Raw genomic sequence first — 18,487 nt, 5'->3', positions numbered from 1 at the left:
AACAATGATCTGCTATCAGCAATCCTGATGTGCTTACATAGTTACATCTCTGATAGATACATTCTATTTCATATCCTCTAGATACTTTTTTCAGTGCATGTAGGGCTGGTTCTACCTCATGCTCAGGGGCAGCTGTGAAATGCCATCTTCTCAAGAACACAATCACAGTAGCAGAGAAGTTTCTGGCTTGGAAGGGATTCTCAAAGATCACTGAGCCCAACTCCAGGGCCTGCCCGGGGCAGCCTCAACAATCACACCCTGTGCCCAAGAGCGCTGTCCAAACACTTTTGGAGCTCAGTCAGCCTTGCTGCTGGCACCCCTTCCCTGGAGAGCCTGTTGCAGTGGCCAAGCATCCTCTGCGTGAAGAGCCTTTTCCTTCTATCCACCCTAAGCCTGCACTGGCACATCTTGCAGCCCATTCTCTTGCCTCTTCCCACTGGCCCCAGGACTGAAGAGAGTAGTGCATGGCCTTCTGCTTCCCCTCCTGAGGATAGCTGCTGACTGCTAGAGGCTCCTGCCTAGGCAATTCCACCTCTAAACCACGGCAATGACAGCAAAAAGAAAGGAGCTGGGACAGAGGAGCTCAGGGCTTGCAACGATGAGGTCGAGAAGGAAGGCTACTGACACATCCTTGGCGGAACGATTTCTAACTGGAGCATTGTTTGGATCTTTTGCAGGTGGAAAGGAGAGGCACAATGAAAAGGAAAGCAAGAGCCAACAATCAGCCGTGAGTTTTGCCCCAGGGTTAAAGGACAGCAAACTGGAGGCATAGGCATGCTCTTTCAGAGTCAGCGTGGGATTGCTTCAAGCCTGTGCATCCACAGCAAGGCTCTCTCCAGCACTTGCCTTTCTTACCTCCACCTCCTTCTTCCTTTAGGCACATCAATGTTGGCAGCGACTTTCAGGCTGAGCTCCCACAGCTGCAGAGCAGAGCACCAAGTGAGGATGAAGAGCCTGCAACTCTGGTCTGGAAGGACTGTGGAGAAGATGACTCTGACATGGAAAAACCTGACAGAGGTCGCTTCTCTTCAAGCTTTTCTTCCACCCCTGACATACTTGGATCTTTCAAAGTCTCCTTTTGCATAGAAAGGCAGCTTTTTGCAGGCAACGCTTCTCTCCCTGTCTCGCCCATCTTCCCTTCTACAAGTGTTAGAGGCAAGGAGAATGCTCTGCTTCTGCAGCAGAGCAGGAAAAAATCAAGCACCTTGCTCTCCAAATTGGTCAGGCCCATTTGGCACTGCAAGAGAGGAGATTGGCCTGCACTTCTTCTTACAGAAGCTGCTCTGAAGGGAGAGCCAGCACTGCGGGGGCCCTTGCTTCAGCTGGCCCTGTCTTTGCTCTCCTTTTCATGCTCTCCAAGCTGCTGCCTTTAGCTCCTGGCCTTTCCTTCCGCCTTGCATGTCAACCTTTGCTCTTGCTGGCCTCAAGTCTGACTTTGGCTGCCTTTTTGATGTGCTTGCAGTAAGACAACTGCTGGACATGGCCAGCTCCCGTGGCATTCCCGGGCCAGCAGCTGACCTGGAGCGCGCCCTGCACTGCCTGCACCAGGCACGCGGCAGCCTTCTGGTAAGAAGCGGCTCTGTGGGCGCACAGAAGAGGCCACAGGGAATGCACAAGGCCCGGCCACTGGGACAGCCTTTCCTGCCTGCTCCTTGATGAAGGGTCTTCACAGGGAGCAGAGCACGTGCTGCCTGCTGTGTCTCTTCCAGCTGCATCAGGGCTGAGCCCAAACGGCTCCAGCAGGGAGAATCTCCCTCCTGCAGGTGGTGGCGCAAGCTCCTGCAGCCTGCTGCCTTGGAAATCGCCTGCAGGTCTGGCTGCTCTAAGACATTTGGAGGGGAAATTCCCAGAAGCCTCACTTAGCTGAGGCCATTCTGGCTGCAGGAGCTGCAAAGTCATTCGCTTGGGGAGCAAAATGGCGCTTTTGGGGACCAGCATCAAAGGGCTGGGCAGCAAAAACTAGGCACTGGGATCAAATCCCAGGCTTTCACCCACATGGCATACAGTTGCTTGAATGTCTGTAGAGGCAAAGTAGCTGAAAGGCACCATCTGTGATTTTTGGCTCATTTTGGATGTGGTGGGGTGCCTAAAGCCTTTTCCCCTTGCATCTTGCAGGAGGCTCTGGAGATGTTGCTCTCAGGGGGGCCTGCAACAGCTCAAGGCCATCCCTTGGCTGATTATCATTACGCAGGTAAGCAAAGCAGAGCTTCTTCCTTCACTGACACATGCTGCCGTCCCCTTCAGTGTTGTGGCAAGCGTTTCTGCTTCAAAAAATTGTGCTTAACACCAGCACAAGGTCTTGTCTTCTCGGGGGCTGGGGAAAGCACCAGCATCTAGTCCTTCAGCTTTACTTCTTTCCCATCCTTTTCCCTGGGGAATGCCTGCTCTTGTCTTCATCACCTTCTGAGGGAGCAGACATGTACTCACACGGGAACGATGGCCTGACACCTTTTTCTTTCGGCGGCCAGTGGGATCTACTTCATGTGGATGGAGGGATCCATTTACCTGCTGCTTTTTATTGCCAGGCTCTGATAGATAGACACTTGAGGAGAAGGACTCCTTCCAAAAGACTTTTCACACCTACGGCAAGGATTTTACATCTCATCCAGAATCAGGTAAAGCTGCAGGACATTCTTGACCTCAGCAGATCATCAGGAGGAAAGCTTGCTTCTATCTGGTAACAAACACTGGGCTTCGCTCTCTCTCTTCTCAAGTACCAAATCTGCTCAAGTAGTAACAAAACGGCACATCAAAGGCCTGTGTGAAAAGGATGATCCTGTCTCTCCAGCCCTTTTCTCCAAGCTCCTTTGCAATATGATGATTTATTCTCTCAGACTTGTCGCACACGTCTGCTGCTGCTTCCACAAGGCATTGTGCTGGCATAAGTGGAGTGAACCCGGGAAAGAAGACCTGTGCTAGATGGATTTGTTGTTGATCTGTGCATTACGTGTGTTACCACGTAGCATGATACACGGTTTACTACATTGCACGATGCCTCTCTTTCTCCATCTTGATTTCATTTTACACCCTACTCCATTGACTTCATGATTTTACTTCCCAGTTTACTCCATCTTCTACTTTTTCCCCAATGCAGCCTACCAAGGAATTTTAGATTCCTTCTTTTTCTCTTCTCAACAGATCCAGACTAAGACCGTGGCACGGTGTGTGGAGTACTACTATACCTGGAAAAAGGAGCATCGAGTTGCTAGCACTCTTGCTCAGGTGAGGGGGAAGAAAATCCAGGCGTGCCAGGAGGGTGGAGAAACTGGGAGAAGGGGAGAAAACCTGCTGGCCAGCTGTGCCAGACGCCGCTTTGCCAGGATCCCATCGTCCCATGCGCTGGCAAAGGCGCAGCAGATGCTGCCCAGGCCTTCCTTCTGCTGCTGCCCTGAAATACGCCATTCTGGAGCCTAACTTTGAGCCAAGGAAGCCGCACCACCACCCAAATGGGCTTTGACTCTCTACAGATGGCTTTCTCAAGGGCTGCCACCTTTGCTGACTCCAATCAGACCCTTCATTCCCCACTGAACTCCTCCTGACATCAGCAATCCCTGTGTTCAGGGAGATGTTGCAGATTTTCAGGCAGTTTTTCTAGCATCCCAGCATACTCGCCAAGAAGCAGCTGCCAGTGCTGTGGCTCCCCTCAGACTTTCCTTACCAGCAAAGAGCAATTTGGTTGGCAAGAGTGAGAGAGAGAGAGAGAAAGAGAGAGAGAGATTATTCTGGGTTCTATAAAACGTCTAACCATGTGTCTTCCCTAATTTGACTGAATTTCCATCCCATTCCCTAGACATTTCTGCAGGAAAACCCGAGGCAAATAGATGTTAGGCAGACAGGCAGAAATAAGAAATGTAGAATTCTAGATAGCCGCACATTTATGCCACCCCTTTGGCCTGTAGGAAAGAGGAGCATTTCCCTCCAAGCTCTGCCTTGGCAGCCCGCCGCAGCCCACTGGCAAAGGCAGCCGTTTCCTCAGCTCTTGAGGGTTTGCAAGGATTTGCTTAGGCCAATAGATTTTTGTGCTGGACGCAGGCATTTCCAGCTTTCTGACGGGAAGGAGACATTGAAACAGGATTCTTTGATTTGCAGGCTGTGGGCGAAGGCAAGAGGAGCAAAAGCCCCCACAGAAAGGAGGATGGGCAGGCAGGGAAGAGTAGCCGCAAGAGGGCTGGCAGCGCCGAGTGTCCCTGCTGCCAACCGCGCCAGCCGCCCCGTTCGGCGGGAGGCCCCTTTCCCTGCGGCCAGTGCAAACGGTGCGCAAGTTGCTGCTCTTTCTGCTCCAACCTACGCCTTGCCACTAAAACAGGCTGACCCTTTGCAAAGGCGCCGCAGGGCAAGCTCAGGCCACTTGCACCATCGCCCCTCGCAGCCCTGCTCAAGCTTACAACCCACCTCAAACCCAAACAGCTCACTTAAAACCCAGCCTTCACTATGAAACCTTGCCCTGCCCCAACAACACACACTGCATACAAGTAGGAACAGATCCATCAAAGCTGCCTTTGATGCTGCTGATCAAATTCCAAATAGCATGCAGCAAAAGGAGGAAGACATTTCAAGGCATTGAAACAAGAAAGATCGGACTCATGGTCTGATCAATTCACAACGTGCCACTGCCCAAAAAGACAGAAATTCCTACTAAAAGGGACATCTTGCCGCTTGCTTTAATGGTGTGTACTACATTGAACAATGGATGCTTTGTTTCCTATCTTCCAGGCTCTTTGAAACCATGCAGGAAAGGGACAAACACAGGAGAAGACATTGCCCTCGCAAAGAAGCAGAGCCTCTCCCCAACAAGAAAAGACCAAATTAGACAAGCCTGCAGCTTGTCCAGCCAGGCCTAGCAAGGGTTAGGCATCAATAGGACTAGATAGGAATAGGACTGGTGTTTAAGCTTTTAGACTTGTTGAAATTCTATTTAGTTAGTTTACATGATAGGAATCTCCTCAATTTCTTACTTAAGGTACATGACTATTATTCAAGATTCATTAGTAGGATTAGATTTATCAGTCAATGTAAGAGGCTTGGTGTTGGCTACGCTGCGTCTTTTGTCATTTTGCCTTTGTTGAGACACAATCTGTCTTTATCATTAAACCATGTTTGTTCCACTTTGTCTTTTGGTCTGTATGAAATCACTCTGGCAATCAAAGACGGCACTTGCCCTGAGAGGAGAATCTGGGCACGCACAACCTCCCCCAGGCCCAGCCCCTTGCTCAGCTGGCAGGACTGGCAAAGGTGTGTCTCCTTTACTGCCAGGGAAATAACGCTGGCGCTTCATCCTTTGATTCTTAAAAATCTCAGCTGCAAGAGGAAAGGGAGGCTTTGTTTAATTCAATGAATTGGATCAAAATATGTGCTCTGCTCTCACCATCGTTTCTGGCCTAAAAGCAATGGCTTTAGTCTTTTTGTAGCACAGCAACATAACTTTGTTTCATTTTGGGGGACTGATGGACCTGACCACCTTGGAAGACCTTTCTAGAACCCCTCCATTTCTATCCAATTCATATCCACATGCACCACAAAGGCATCAGTAGTTCACTTTCAGTTTCTCTTGAAAGCACCACTCTCCCACTCTGGGCCTCCACCAATCTCCTCAGCTAAAGCAGAGCGGCTGGGATCATGATCCGCGCTCTGGCTTCCCACAGCTTAGGTATTTGCACTAAAGAAGAAGCAAAGTCCCTCTTTCATCTAGCCCAGCAAATGGCACTGCCCAGCAAGGCTTTGCTGGCAGGGGCTGTGCAGGGTGGAGAGGGGGCGAGGGAGGGGGCAATTGCCAGGCTGCTTCTGGGAAGCCCAGGCAAGCTTGCCCTTGTCTGATGGAGCCAGTGCAGCTGGCCTTTGGAGCCTACAAAGTATCTGCCTTGCAGTGGCACTTGGTACAGCTGCCCCCTCACTTTGCTGCCCTGTGGGCAACATGCAGCCTGCAAAGGAAGCAAGTTTGGGACTGAAGCAAGATTTGCTTTGCCTTAACTCAAGGCCGGGAAGCAGCAAAAGTGGCTGGTTTTTGTCCTATCTGGCACCTAAGTATTAAAAGAAACGCCAAGGCCATCAGTGTGGAAAGGTAATTCCATCAGTGTTCCTTTGTTAGAGGAATGCCTGAGTCTTTTGAGACAAACAGCTAGTTTCTCCAAGGCAGCTGGAAGAGGGATATAGAAAGTCTGCATTCATGTTTGCTACAGAAATGCCCCTGTGCTGTCCCTGTCTGTGTGTCCCCATCAGTTGCCCTGAGAAACATGCTGTTTCTCTAAGTTTCAAGGAAGGAGTGATGAGGTGAGTGACCAGCTCAGAGGCCCAAAGGAGGGAAAACATCAAGTGACATTATTGGGCAGCAAAAGGAGATTTGAGAAAGGGGGCAGCATGAATGCCTCCACTTTGAGAGGAAGCTTTGGAGTTGCCTCTCGGCTGAACAACTTGCAAATTCTAGCTCCTCTCAGAGCTGGAGGAGAGCCAGCGGGAGGAGTCCTGCTGGTTCTCCAGGGCAGGAGATGAGGTTCTGGGCCCTTGGACACAGACAGGCTCCTGGGCACCTTCAGCTGCAGACACCTTGCAGACAAGCACCGAGAAGAGCCAGGGCTGTCCCTGCACTGCTTTTGCCCGTCTCCTCAGATGACTAAGGAGAAAAGCCCAATGGCAAGGCTCTCACAGCAAGCCTGCAGCAGCAGAAATAAAAGGGGCAGAGGTGGCCCATGCCTGTTTCTGTCCCATGGCTCCCCTGGGGTTCTACGTGGAATGTTGGGCTGTGCCCATAGCAACTGTCGTTGTCTCCTGCTCCTGTGGCCCTTGCTGGAACGCTGGTGGAGCAGCGCTGGAGCAGCGGCTGCAGGATCAGCTCCTGGGCTGTCCCTGACCAGCCACCTCCTGCATTCAGCGCCACACCCGGCCTCTGCACCCACATCCTCCTCTCCTCGGCTGCCTCCAGGCATCCCCACAGCACTTGGGCACCGTCAAAGGTAAGAAAGTCCCCGTTTGCCCTCAAAGCACTAACACAAGGCCAGGAGGCTCCAGCTGCCTCTCCCACCAACCACGACACACAGGCTGCGTGCTCACTTTCCCCACACCAGGATCCACGTCCAAGCGGGCTGCCGCTTCTGAAGGAATCTTGTTGCCTCCCGGGAAAACACAGACCTTTCCATAGAGGAGCTAGAGAGCTGTCACAGTGCAGTTGCAGATCCTCCTCCATGCATCACCTGCTTCAAAGTTCTTGGCACCCATTGCAGTCCTAAACCTAGCTTGTGGTGACCCCAAAACAAATTGTTCATGGCTGACGAGTTCAGGGCTTCAGTGCCAACAAATCCCCTTATGTCCTGACTCAGCTCACGCCTGCTCCAAAGCTGCAAAAACCACAATGATGGCACTTCTCCTCTGGGATCCCTCTCATTCAGGCCATGGAAGCATTTCACTGGGCTTCTCCTCAAGCACAAGTGTTCAACTTCAAAAATGATCTGCTATCAGCAATCCTGATGTGCTTACATAGTTCCATCTCTGATAGATACATTCTATTTTCATATCCTGTAGATATTTTTTTCAGTGCATGTAGGGCTGGTTCTACCTCATGCTCAGGGGCAGCTGTGAAATGCCATCTTCTCAAGAACACAATCACAGTACCAGAGAAGTTTCTGGCTTGGAAGGGATTCTCAAAGATCACTGAGCCCAACTCCAGGGCCTGCCCAGGGCAGCCTCAACAATCACACCCTGTGCCCAAGAGCGCTGTCCAAACACTTTTGGAGCTCAGTCAGCCTTGCTGCTGGCACCCCTTCCCTGGAGAGCCTGTTGCAGTGGCCAAGCACCCTCTGTGTGAAGAGCCTTTTCCTTCGATCCACCCTAAGCCTGCACTGGCACATCTTGCAACCCATTCTCTTGCCTCTTCCCACTGGCCCCAGGACTGAAGACAGTAGTGCATGGCCTTCTGCTTCCCCTCCTGAGGAAGCTGCTGACTGCTAGAAGCTCCTGCCTAGGCAATTCCACCTCAAAACCATGGCAATGACAGCAAAATGAAAGGAGCTGGGACAGAGGAGCTCAGGGCTTGCAGTGATGAGGTCGAGAAGGAAGCCTACTGACACATCCTTGGCGGAACGATTTCTCACTGGAGCATTGTTTGGATCTTTTGCAGGTGGAAAGGAGAGGCACAATGAAAAGGAAAGCAAGAGCCAACAATCAGCCGTGAGTTTTGCCCCAGGGTTAAAGGACAGCAAACTGGAGGAATGGCCAGGAGGAGAACTGCTCTTTCAGAGTCAGGGTGGAACTGCTTCAAGCCTTTGCCTCCACAGGAAGGCTCTCTCCAGCACTTGCCTTTCTTACCTCCACCTCCTTCTTCCTTTAGGCACATCAATGTTGGCAGCGACTTTCCGGCTGTTGCCCGATTGATAAATGACACAAAACTCGGATAAGTTTATGGGTGCTTTATTAAAGGTCCGGGGAACTGGGGGACTCACGTCCCAAAGTCCAAGCCCCCAAATTCTCATATGGGTGCTTCCCTCTTATACATGCGATTCACAACAAAGTTTCTAAGAAACAGTTCCCTGTTCCCCTTGCCTAGTCTCTAAGAAACAGTCCTCCGTTCCCCTTGCCTGGTCACAGACCCCTTGTGATACATTCCTTGGTTCACAAACAGGATCTTTAATCCTCTGCTTATCTTATTCTAAGAGCATTGTATGCTGCCTCTAGACAGGTTAGCATTCTTACTTTCTTGCACTAGTATAATTATTTATTAAATCTCTAAGACTACCTGCTAGGTAACACACAAAACCCAACACACACTTTTAAAGGCTACAAAACTACTTTTTAACAGACCAGTTCACACATAACTCACTATAATTAAATATTTTGCTAAATTTCATTTCTTTTCCAACATTTCCCCCCTTTTGAGCATCCTTCAGTCCTGCTGCAAGGATGCTCAATCAACAGTAACATCTTCATAACGAGGTGGGGAGTGTTCTTCATTCTGCCGCCCGCGGGTCATCGCCTTCAGCAACCGGAGACATCGCCTCTTTTCCTTTTCGATCACACCTAAGAGGCATCTGATGGGGTCCGCTCCATGATTCCCGTAGCGCATCCATGTTCCACTTCTTGACGTACACCTGGTCCCCAAGCTGGATGTCGTGGACAGCATTCTCCAGCGTGAGCGGTCTATTCCACTGTAACGTATTTCTTAAAGAATTCAAGATGTGATTAAGTGACATAACATACTCTGCAATCGCCTGGTCCCCACTCACATGTACCTCCTCTTTTAATACAGTTGCATGATATGGTTTGCCATATAATATCTCATATGGACTTACACCTACCTTTTTCCCTTGGTTTAATTCGAGTCCTGAGTAGGGCCAAAGGCAAAGCTTGAGGCCAGTGCAGTTTAGCTTCCTGGCAAATCTTTTTGATTTGTCCTTTCAGGGTTTGATTAATTCTTTCCACCTGCCCACTAGACTGAGGTCTCCAGGGGGTATGCAAATTCCAGGTTATATCTAACATTCGTGCTAATTCCTGCACTACCCCGGCTATAAAATGTGGACCCCTATCTGATGACAATCCTAAAGGTACTCCAAATCTTGGTATTATTTCTTTTAACAAGGTTTTTACCACCTCCTTAGCCTGATTAGTTCTACATGGAAAAGCTTCCGGCCACCCTGAGAATGTACATACATACACTAACAAGTATCTGTATCCCTGTGCCCTAGGCAATTCAGAAAAATCAACTTGCCTGTAATCTCCTGGTTGTGGCCCGACTTGCAACTTTCCCATTTGTATTTGTCTCCTAACTACTGGATTATTTTTCAAACATACCGGGCACATTGCATTAACTCTTTTTGCCATTGTTAACATCTGATTAGAGATTATCTCATTCTTCAAAAATTTTACCAATACTTCTGCCCCCCAATGACATTTATTATGTTCTGATTCCAAAATAAATTTCATTATGCGGGTAGGTACCACTATTTGTCCCATTGGTGTAACGTACCACCCAAGTTGAATCTTCTGTGCCCCTAGCAAGTTTATTAGTTTTCCATCTTCTATTGAATATTTGGGCTCCTGATTCAGGTATGGGGTAGCCGGATTTGTTCTTACCGGTACCAATGCCATTTGAGTCCATACTTCCTGTGCCACTTGCCGTGCTGTAACATCAGCAAATCGATTTCCTCTGTAAACGTCTTCTTCCGCAGTCTGATGTCCTCTAACATGCATTACTGCAACTGCTTTGGGACTGTGTACCGCATCCAGTAGCTGTAACACTTCTTCCCGGTGCTTGATGTTGGTTCCCTGTGAATTCAAAAGCCCCCTTTTCTTCCATAATGCCCCATGTACATGAACCACACCAAAGGCATATTTAGAATCTGTCCAGATATTAACCCTTTTGTCCTTGCTCAAATACAGGGCTCTGGTGAGTCCAATCACCTCTGCCTTCTGGGCCGAAGTTCCAGGTAACAAAGCCTTTGCCTCTATTACCTGATCCAATGTTACCACTGCATACCCGGCATAGCGAGTCCCATTCTCGACAAGACTGGATCCATCAGTGTATAATTCCCATTCAGGTTCTTCCAATGGTTCATCCTTTAGGTCGGGTCTGCTGGCATATACTTGTTCAATTACCTCTACGCAATCATGCACCAGTCCCCCAGCTTCCTGGTCACTGCGTAAAAACTCTGCTGGATTAACATGATTAGTAGTCCTTATTTCAATATCATCCTGTTCTCTCAGGATGGCCTGGTATTGCAACATTTGATTGGATGATAGCCAGTGACCCCCCTTTTGCTCCAAAATGGCCATGACCATATGGGGAACAAACACTTTCATTTTTGCCCCCAAAGTCAATTTCCGGGCCTCTTGAATAAGAATTATTGTTGCCGCCACGGCTCGTAAACACGAGGGCCACCTGGAACTTACCGAATCCAGTTGTTTAGAGAAGTATCCCACTGGCCTCTTCCAGGATCCCACCTTCTGGGTGAGGACCCCCAATGCCAGTTTTTGCCTCTCATTCACGTACAACTGGAATTCCTTGGTCACGTCAGGGAGTCCTAGGGCTGGGACCTCCTTTAGTGCCTGCTTCAATTCCTGGAAGGCCTTCTTTTGTTGTGTCGTCCACTCCAACCGATGCTGCTTCAAGGCCTCATATAGTGGCTTGGCTAGGAGACCGAAATTCATGATCCACAGTCAACACCATCCCACCATTCCTAGAAAAGATCTCAATTCCTGATGGTTACAAGGCAAAGGAATAGCACATATTGCCTCTATTCGGTTTACTCCCAAACGTCTCTGCCCTTGTGTGATCTCACAACCGAGGTAAATAACGTTATTTTTGACCAATTGAGCTTTTTCTTAGAAACCCGATACCCTGCTTGGCCAAGCATGTTGAGTAATTTAATTGTTAATTCCACGCACATTTCCCTTTCCTTAGTAGCCAGAAAAATGTCGTCCACGTACTGCAGGACTACATACAAGGATGGGGATATTATTACCTGGGTTATCTTCCATTCCTCCAGCTCCTTGGCCAGCTGGTTTCCAAAAATAGTAGGGGAGCATTTAAATCCCTGTGGGAGTCTCGTCCACATAAGCTGCTTCTTTCTCCCAATATCAGGACTCTCCCACTCGAAGGCAAAATATTTCCTACTCTCTATTGCCAGTGGGATGCAGAAGAAGGCATCTTTAAGGTCAGTCACTGAGAACCATTTAAACTCCTCTGATACAGATGTTAACAAAGTATAAGGATTAGCAACAACTGGATGTATGTCTTTCACTATTTCATTAATAGCCCTTAAGTCCTGTACCAAACGGTACTTACCATTAGGTTTCTTTACTGGAAAAATTGGAGTATTATACTCCGATTCACATTCCTGTAATATTCCTTGAGCCAAAAATTGTTTAATTAACGGGGCTACTCCCCTCCTTGCCTCAAGCTTCAAGGGGTATTGCTTTATCCTCACTGGTCGGGCCCCTTCCTTTAGTTCCACCTTTACTGGCTGTGCAGATTTAGATTTTCCGGGGACCCCTGACTCCCATACCCAGGGTACTACAGCCTGCTCAATTTCTTCTGGAATAGGAGAGGCATCCACTTCCTTGATCACAAAAATGCCTGCTATTTGTTCCTCAGGTATTTCCAATTTCACCCTTCCCCCTTCAAATATTATTTTCACATTAAGTCGGGACAACAGGTCTCTGCCAAGAAGGGGTGTGGGGCAGTTTGGCATATACAAAAATTGGTGATCTAATTCCTTCCCCCCAAACCTAAGATTTAAAAGTTGTAAAAATGGTTGTTCCTCTAGCTTCCCTGTTGCCCCCACCACCTGTACCGTTGTGTCACTCAAAGGTCCCAATCGTCTATTGAGTACAGAATAAGTAGCTCCAGTGTCTACCATAAATTCTTGATCCTTTCCATCTATTTCTAAAACTACCCTTAAATCCTTTTCTAGTCAGCTTTGATTCTGATAGTTTCCCAAAACTAGTGCTTGAGCGACTTCTGCTGGTCCTCCCGTGAATCCTCCCACAGGGGCATTTCCCATTGGGGCTGTCCTTAATCCCATGTTTCCCATGCCCATACCTCCTCTAACCGGGCATTCATTTTTCCAGTGTCCCAATTGTCGGCAAAAGGCACACTGGTTTGGATCCAACCTCCCCATGTTAGGTGCGAACCCAAATCCTCCCCGACCTCTTGGCAACCCCCTCTGTCCGTGATTAGCTCCTCCCCGACCTCGACCCCTAATGGGTCTTCCTCCTGCCCCTGCCTGTTCCATTACAGCCAGAATACTAGCTTGTTGTCTTTTTGCAGTTTCCTTTTCCCTGTTGTTGTATACCTTCCACGCTACCTCCAGCATTTTATCCAAACTTCTAGTATCCTCTCCTTCCAGCTTTTGTAACTTTTTCCTAATATCCTCTTGTGATTGCCCCATAAACAACAATGCCAATTGAAGTTTTCCTGATTGATCCTCTACATCTAAATTAGTAAACTTCCGAGCCATGTCTTTTAATCGTTCTAAAAAGGCAGACGGAGACTCATTCTTGTCCTGCTTGACCGAATACAACTTAGACCAGTTCATAGTCTTAGGCATTCCTGTCCTAATTCCTTCCACCAACAATTCCTGATATCGTTATACAGCCCTTATTCCTCCCGTAGAGTTTGGGTCCCACTTAGGTTCCTCACTTGGTACCAATTCATCAACTGTCTCATTTAGTTGTCTCAACCGAATTTCCTCACGAGCCTTTTCTCTAGTGGCTCTAATAACCATTTCCTTTTCCGTGGAATCCATTATAGTATCTAATAATACCTGTAAATCATTCCAGTCCGGATTCTGAGTCTTTATTACCATTTTAACCACCCTTGCCACCCTTTCAGGATCCTCCCGATAACTCCCCGCTGATTGCTTCCATATTACCAAATCCCCAGGGGAGAAAGGCACCTTTATAAGTATCCTTTCTCCCTGTGGTCCCACAGCTTCCCTCAACGGCGCAATTAAATGTGGCCCCTTCTGCCCCTTCCTTCCCTTGCGAGTCCGCCCTGCTAACGGAGATCTTTTAACACTCTCATTCTTTTCACCATCACCACCATCACTATCACTCTCACTAGATCCCGTTTTTATAGCTATATCCGCAGGGGGAGCAGGGAGCACATTAGGAGCAACCGGAACCCTTGGAGGTGCTATACAATAAGACAAATCTTCCTCGATTGAAGGATACAAATTACGCTCCTTTCTTTCTTAACATCCCACACACTCCCTTTCATCATTCACTTCTAAAACCAAAATACCACATTCCTTTTGCCATTCCTCTTTCCGGTATAAAACGAAAAACAAATCCAAATATGGTATTTCATCCCATTTCTCATTCCTCCTTAAAAATTGCATCAAAGATTCCATTATCCCCAATTCCAGTGTACCATTCACCAGCCATCCCGCTTCCCCAGTCTCATATTCAGGCCACCAATGATTACAATAATCTATCATTTTACTTTTATCCAATTCTTGATAATACCCTTCACTTTTCCACCGTTTCAATATACAACCTGATGGTGTATTTCCAGGTATTTTACCATTGGCTTGCACTAAGGTTTTAAAAGTTTTAAAAGACATCATATTACAACCTTTAATTCCACTATTAATCCAAATAAACCAATATACCTTAAACCAATATACCTTCTCGCCGTCCTTCCCTAAAACAAACAGGAGGCGAGTTCCGGTCCTGCGTCCTTAGACGTCTTATGGCCGGAGCCTAGGCTTTTTTTTTACCAACCACAAAATCCAAATCCAATTATCACCTTTTTTTCCAATATAAAGCACCTTCGGACTTACCTTAATGCAGTTTGTCGGAGAGGCGGGGGGGTCTGGCACGACCGATGACTCCCCCAGAAGTGCTCGGTGCCGGCTTGGAGTGGATCGGGACGCGAACTGCCCCAGCAGCCCTCGGAGTCCTGCCGCGGTTGCCAGAAAACTGTTGCCCGATTGATAAATGACACAAAACTCGGATAAGTTTTGTGGGTGCTTTATTAAGGCCCGGTGAACTGGGGAACTCACGTCCCAAAGTCCAAGCCCCCAAATTCACGTATGGGTGCTTCTCTCTTATACATGCGATTCACAACAAAGTTTCCAAGAAACAGTTCCCTGTTCCCCTTGCCTAGTCTCTAAGAAACAGTCCTCCGTTCCCCTTGCCTGGTCACAGACCCCTTGTGATACATTCCTTGGTTCACAAACAAGATCATTAATCCTCTGCTTATCTTATTCTAAGAGCATTGTATGCTGCCTCTAGACAGGTTAGCATACTTACTTTCTTGCACTAGTATACTTATTTATTAAATCTCTAAGACTACCTGCTAGGCAACACACAAAACCCAACACACATATTTAAAGGATACAAAACAACTTTTTAACAAACCGGTTCACACACAACTGACAATAATTAAATATATTGCTAAATTTCATTTCATTTGCAACAAGGCAGAGTTCCCACGGCTGCAGAGCAGAGCACCAAGTGAGGATGAAGAGCCTGCAAGCCTGGTCTGGAAGGCCTGGGGAGAAGATGACTCTGACATGCAAAAACCTGACAGAGGTAGCTTCTCTTCAAGCTTTTCTTCCACCCCTGACATACTTGGATCTTTCAAAGTCTCCTTTTGCATAGAAAGGCAGCTTTTTGCAGGCTGCGCTTCTCTCCCTGTCTCGCCCATCTTCCCATCTACAAGTGTTAGAGGTAAGGAGAATGCTCTGCTTGTGCTGCAGAGCAGGAAAAAGAGCAAGCATCTTGCTCTCCAAATTGGTCAGGCCCATTTGGCACTGCAAGAGAGGAGATTGGCCTGCACTTCTTCTTACAGAAGCTGCTCTGAAGGGAGAGCCAGCACTGCGGGGGCCCTTGCTTCAGCTGGCCCTGTCTTTGCTCTCCTTTTCATGCTCTCCAAGCTGCTGCCTTTAGCTCCTGGCCTTTCCTTGCGCCTTGCATGGCAACCTTTGCTCTTGCTGGCCTCAAGGCGGACTTTGGCTGCCTTTTTGTTTTGCTTGCAGTAAGACAACTGCTGGACATGGCCAGCTCCCGTGGCATTCCCGGGCCAGCAGCTGACCTGGAGCGCGCCTTGCACTGCCTGCACCAGGCACGCGGCAGCCTTCCGGTAAGAAGCGGCTCTGTGGGCACACAGAAGAGGCCACAGGGAATGCACAAGGCCCGGCCACTGGGACAGCCTTTCCTGCCTGCTCCTTGATGAAGGGTCTTCACAGGGAGCAGAGCATGTGCTGCCTGCTGTGTCTCCTCCAGCTGCATCAGGGCTGAGCCCAAACGGCTCCAGCAGGGAGAATCGCCCTCCTGCAAGCGGCGGTGCAAGCTCCTGCAGCCTGCTGCCTTGGAAATCGCCTGCAGGTCTGGCTGCTCTAAGACATTTGGAGGGGAAATTCCCAGAAGCCTCACTTAGCTGAGGCCATTCTGGCTGCAGGAGCTGCAAAATCACTCGCTTGGGGAGCAAAATGCCACTCTTGGGGACCAGCATCATAGGGCTGGGCAGCAAAAACTAGGCACTGGGATCAAATCCCAGGCTTTCACCTACATGGCGTACAGTTGCTTGATTGTCTGAAGAGGCAAAGTAGCTGAAAGGCAGCATCTGTGATTTTTGGCTCATTTTGGATGAGGTGGGGTGCCTAAAGCATTTTCCCCTTGCATCTTGCAGGAGGCTCTGGAGATGTTGCTCTCAGGGGGGCCTGCAACAGCTCAAGGCCATCCCTTGGCTGATTATCATTACGCAGATAAGCAAAGCAGAGCTTCTTCCTTCACTGACACATGCTGCCGTCCCCTTCAGTGTTGTGGCAAGCATATCTGCTTCAACAAATTGTGCTTCACACCAGCACAAGGTCTTGTCTTCTCGGGGGCTGGGGAAAGCACCAGACTCTAGTCCTTCAGCTTTACTTCTTTGCCAATCCTTTTCCCTGGGGAATGCCTGGTCTTGTCTCCATCACCTTCTGAGGGAGCAGACATGTACTCACACGGGAACGATGGCCTGCAACCATTTTCTTTCGGCGGCCAGTGGGATCTGCTTCATGTGGATGGAGGGATCCATTTACCTGCTGCTTTTTATTGCCAGGCTCAGATAGATGGACACCTGAGGAGAAGGACTCCTTCCAAAAGGCTTTCCACACCTACGGCAAGGATTTTCATCTCATCCAGAAGCAGGTAAAGCTGCAGGACATTCTTGACCTGAGCAGATCATCAGGAGGAAAGCTTGCTTCTATCTGGTAACAAACACTGGGCTTCGCTCTCTCTCTTCTCAAGTACCAAAACTGCTCAAGTAGTAACAAAACGGCACATCAAAGGCCTGTGTGAAAAGGATGATCCTGTCTCTCCAGCCCTTTTCTCCAAGCTCCTTTGCAATATGATGATTTATTCTCTCAGACTTGTCGCACAGGTCTGCTGGTGCTTCCACAAGACATTGTGCTGGCAAAACTGGAGTGAACCCGGGAAAGAAGACCTGTGCTAGATGGATTTGTTTTTGATCTGTGCATTCCGTGTGCTACCACGTAGCATGATAGACGGTTTACTACATTGCATGATGCCTCTCTTTCTCCATCTTGATTTCATTTTACACCCTACTCCATTGACTTCATGATTTTACTTCCCAGTTTACTCCATCTTCTACTTTTTCCCCAATGCAGCCTACCAAGGAATTTTGGATTCCTTCTTTTTCTCTTCACAACAGATCCAGACTAAGACCGTGGCACAGTGTGTGGAGTACTACTACAGCTGGAAAAAGGAGCATCGAGTTGCTAGCACTCTTGCTCAGGTGAGGGGGAAGAAAATCCAGGCGTGCCAGGAGGGTGGAGAAACTGGGAGAAGGGGAGAAAACCTGCTGGCCAGCCATGCCAGACGCAGCTTTGCCAGGATCACATCGTCCCATGCGCTGGCAAAGGCGCAGCGGATGCTGCCCAGGCCTTCCTTCTGCTGCTGCCCTGAAATACGCCATTCTGGAGCCTAACTTTGAGCCAAGGAAGCCGCACCACCACCCAAATGGGCTTTGACTCTCTACAGATGGCTTTCTCAAGGGCTGCCACCTTTGCTGACTCCAATCAGACCCTTCATTCCCCACTGAACTCCTCCTGACATCAGCAATCCCTGTGTTCAGGGAGATGTTGCAGATTTTCAGGCAGTTTTTCTAGCATCCCAGCATACTCGCCAAGAAGCAGCTGCCAGTGCTGTGGCTCCCCTCAGACTTTCCTTACCAGCAAAGAGCAATTTGGTTGGCAAGAGTGAGAGAAAGAGAGAGAAAGAGAGAGAGAGATTATTCTGGGTTCTATAAAACGTCTAACCATGTGTCTTCCCTAATTTGACTGAATTTCCATCCCATTCCCTAGACATTTCTGCAGGAAAACACGAGCAAAATAGATGTTAGGCAGACAGGCAGAAATAAGAAATGTAGAATTCTAAATAGCCGCACATTTATGCCACCCCTTTGGCCTGTAGGAAAGAGGAGCATTTCCCTCCAAGCTCTGCCTTGGCAGCCCGCCGCAGCCCACTGGCAAAGGCAGCCGTTTCCTCAGCTCTTGAGGGTTTGCAAGGATTTGCTTAGGCCAATAGATTTTTGTGCTGGACGCAGGCATTTCCAGCTTTCTAACGGGAAGGAAAGATTGAAACAGGATTCTTTGATTTGCAGGCTGTGGGCGAAGGCAAGAGGAGCAAAAGCCCCCCCAGAAAGGAGGATGGGCAGGCAGGGAAGAGAAGCCGCAAGAGGGCTGGCAGCGCCGAGTGTCCCTGCTGCCAACCGCGCCAGCCGCCCCGTTCGGCGGGAGGCCCCTTTCCCTGCGGCCAGTGCAAACGGTGCGCAAGTTCCTGCTCTTTCTGCTCCAACCTGCGCCTTGCCACTAAAACAGGCTGACCCTTTGCAAAGGCGCAACAGGGCAAGCTCAGGCCACTTGTACCATCGCCCCTCGCAGCCCTGCTCAAGCTTACAACCCACCTCAAACCCAAACAGCTCACTTAAAACCCAGCCTTCACTATGAAACCTTGCCCTGCCCCAACAACACACACTGCATACAAGTAGGAACAG

The sequence above is a fragment of the Ammospiza nelsoni genome, chromosome Z, assembly GCF_027579445.1.
Source record: "Ammospiza nelsoni isolate bAmmNel1 chromosome Z, bAmmNel1.pri, whole genome shotgun sequence".
In the NCBI taxonomy this organism is placed as follows: Eukaryota; Metazoa; Chordata; class Aves; order Passeriformes; family Passerellidae; genus Ammospiza; species Ammospiza nelsoni.
The sequence above is the reverse complement of the archived record's forward strand: the minus strand, read 5'-3'. Positions refer to the sequence as shown.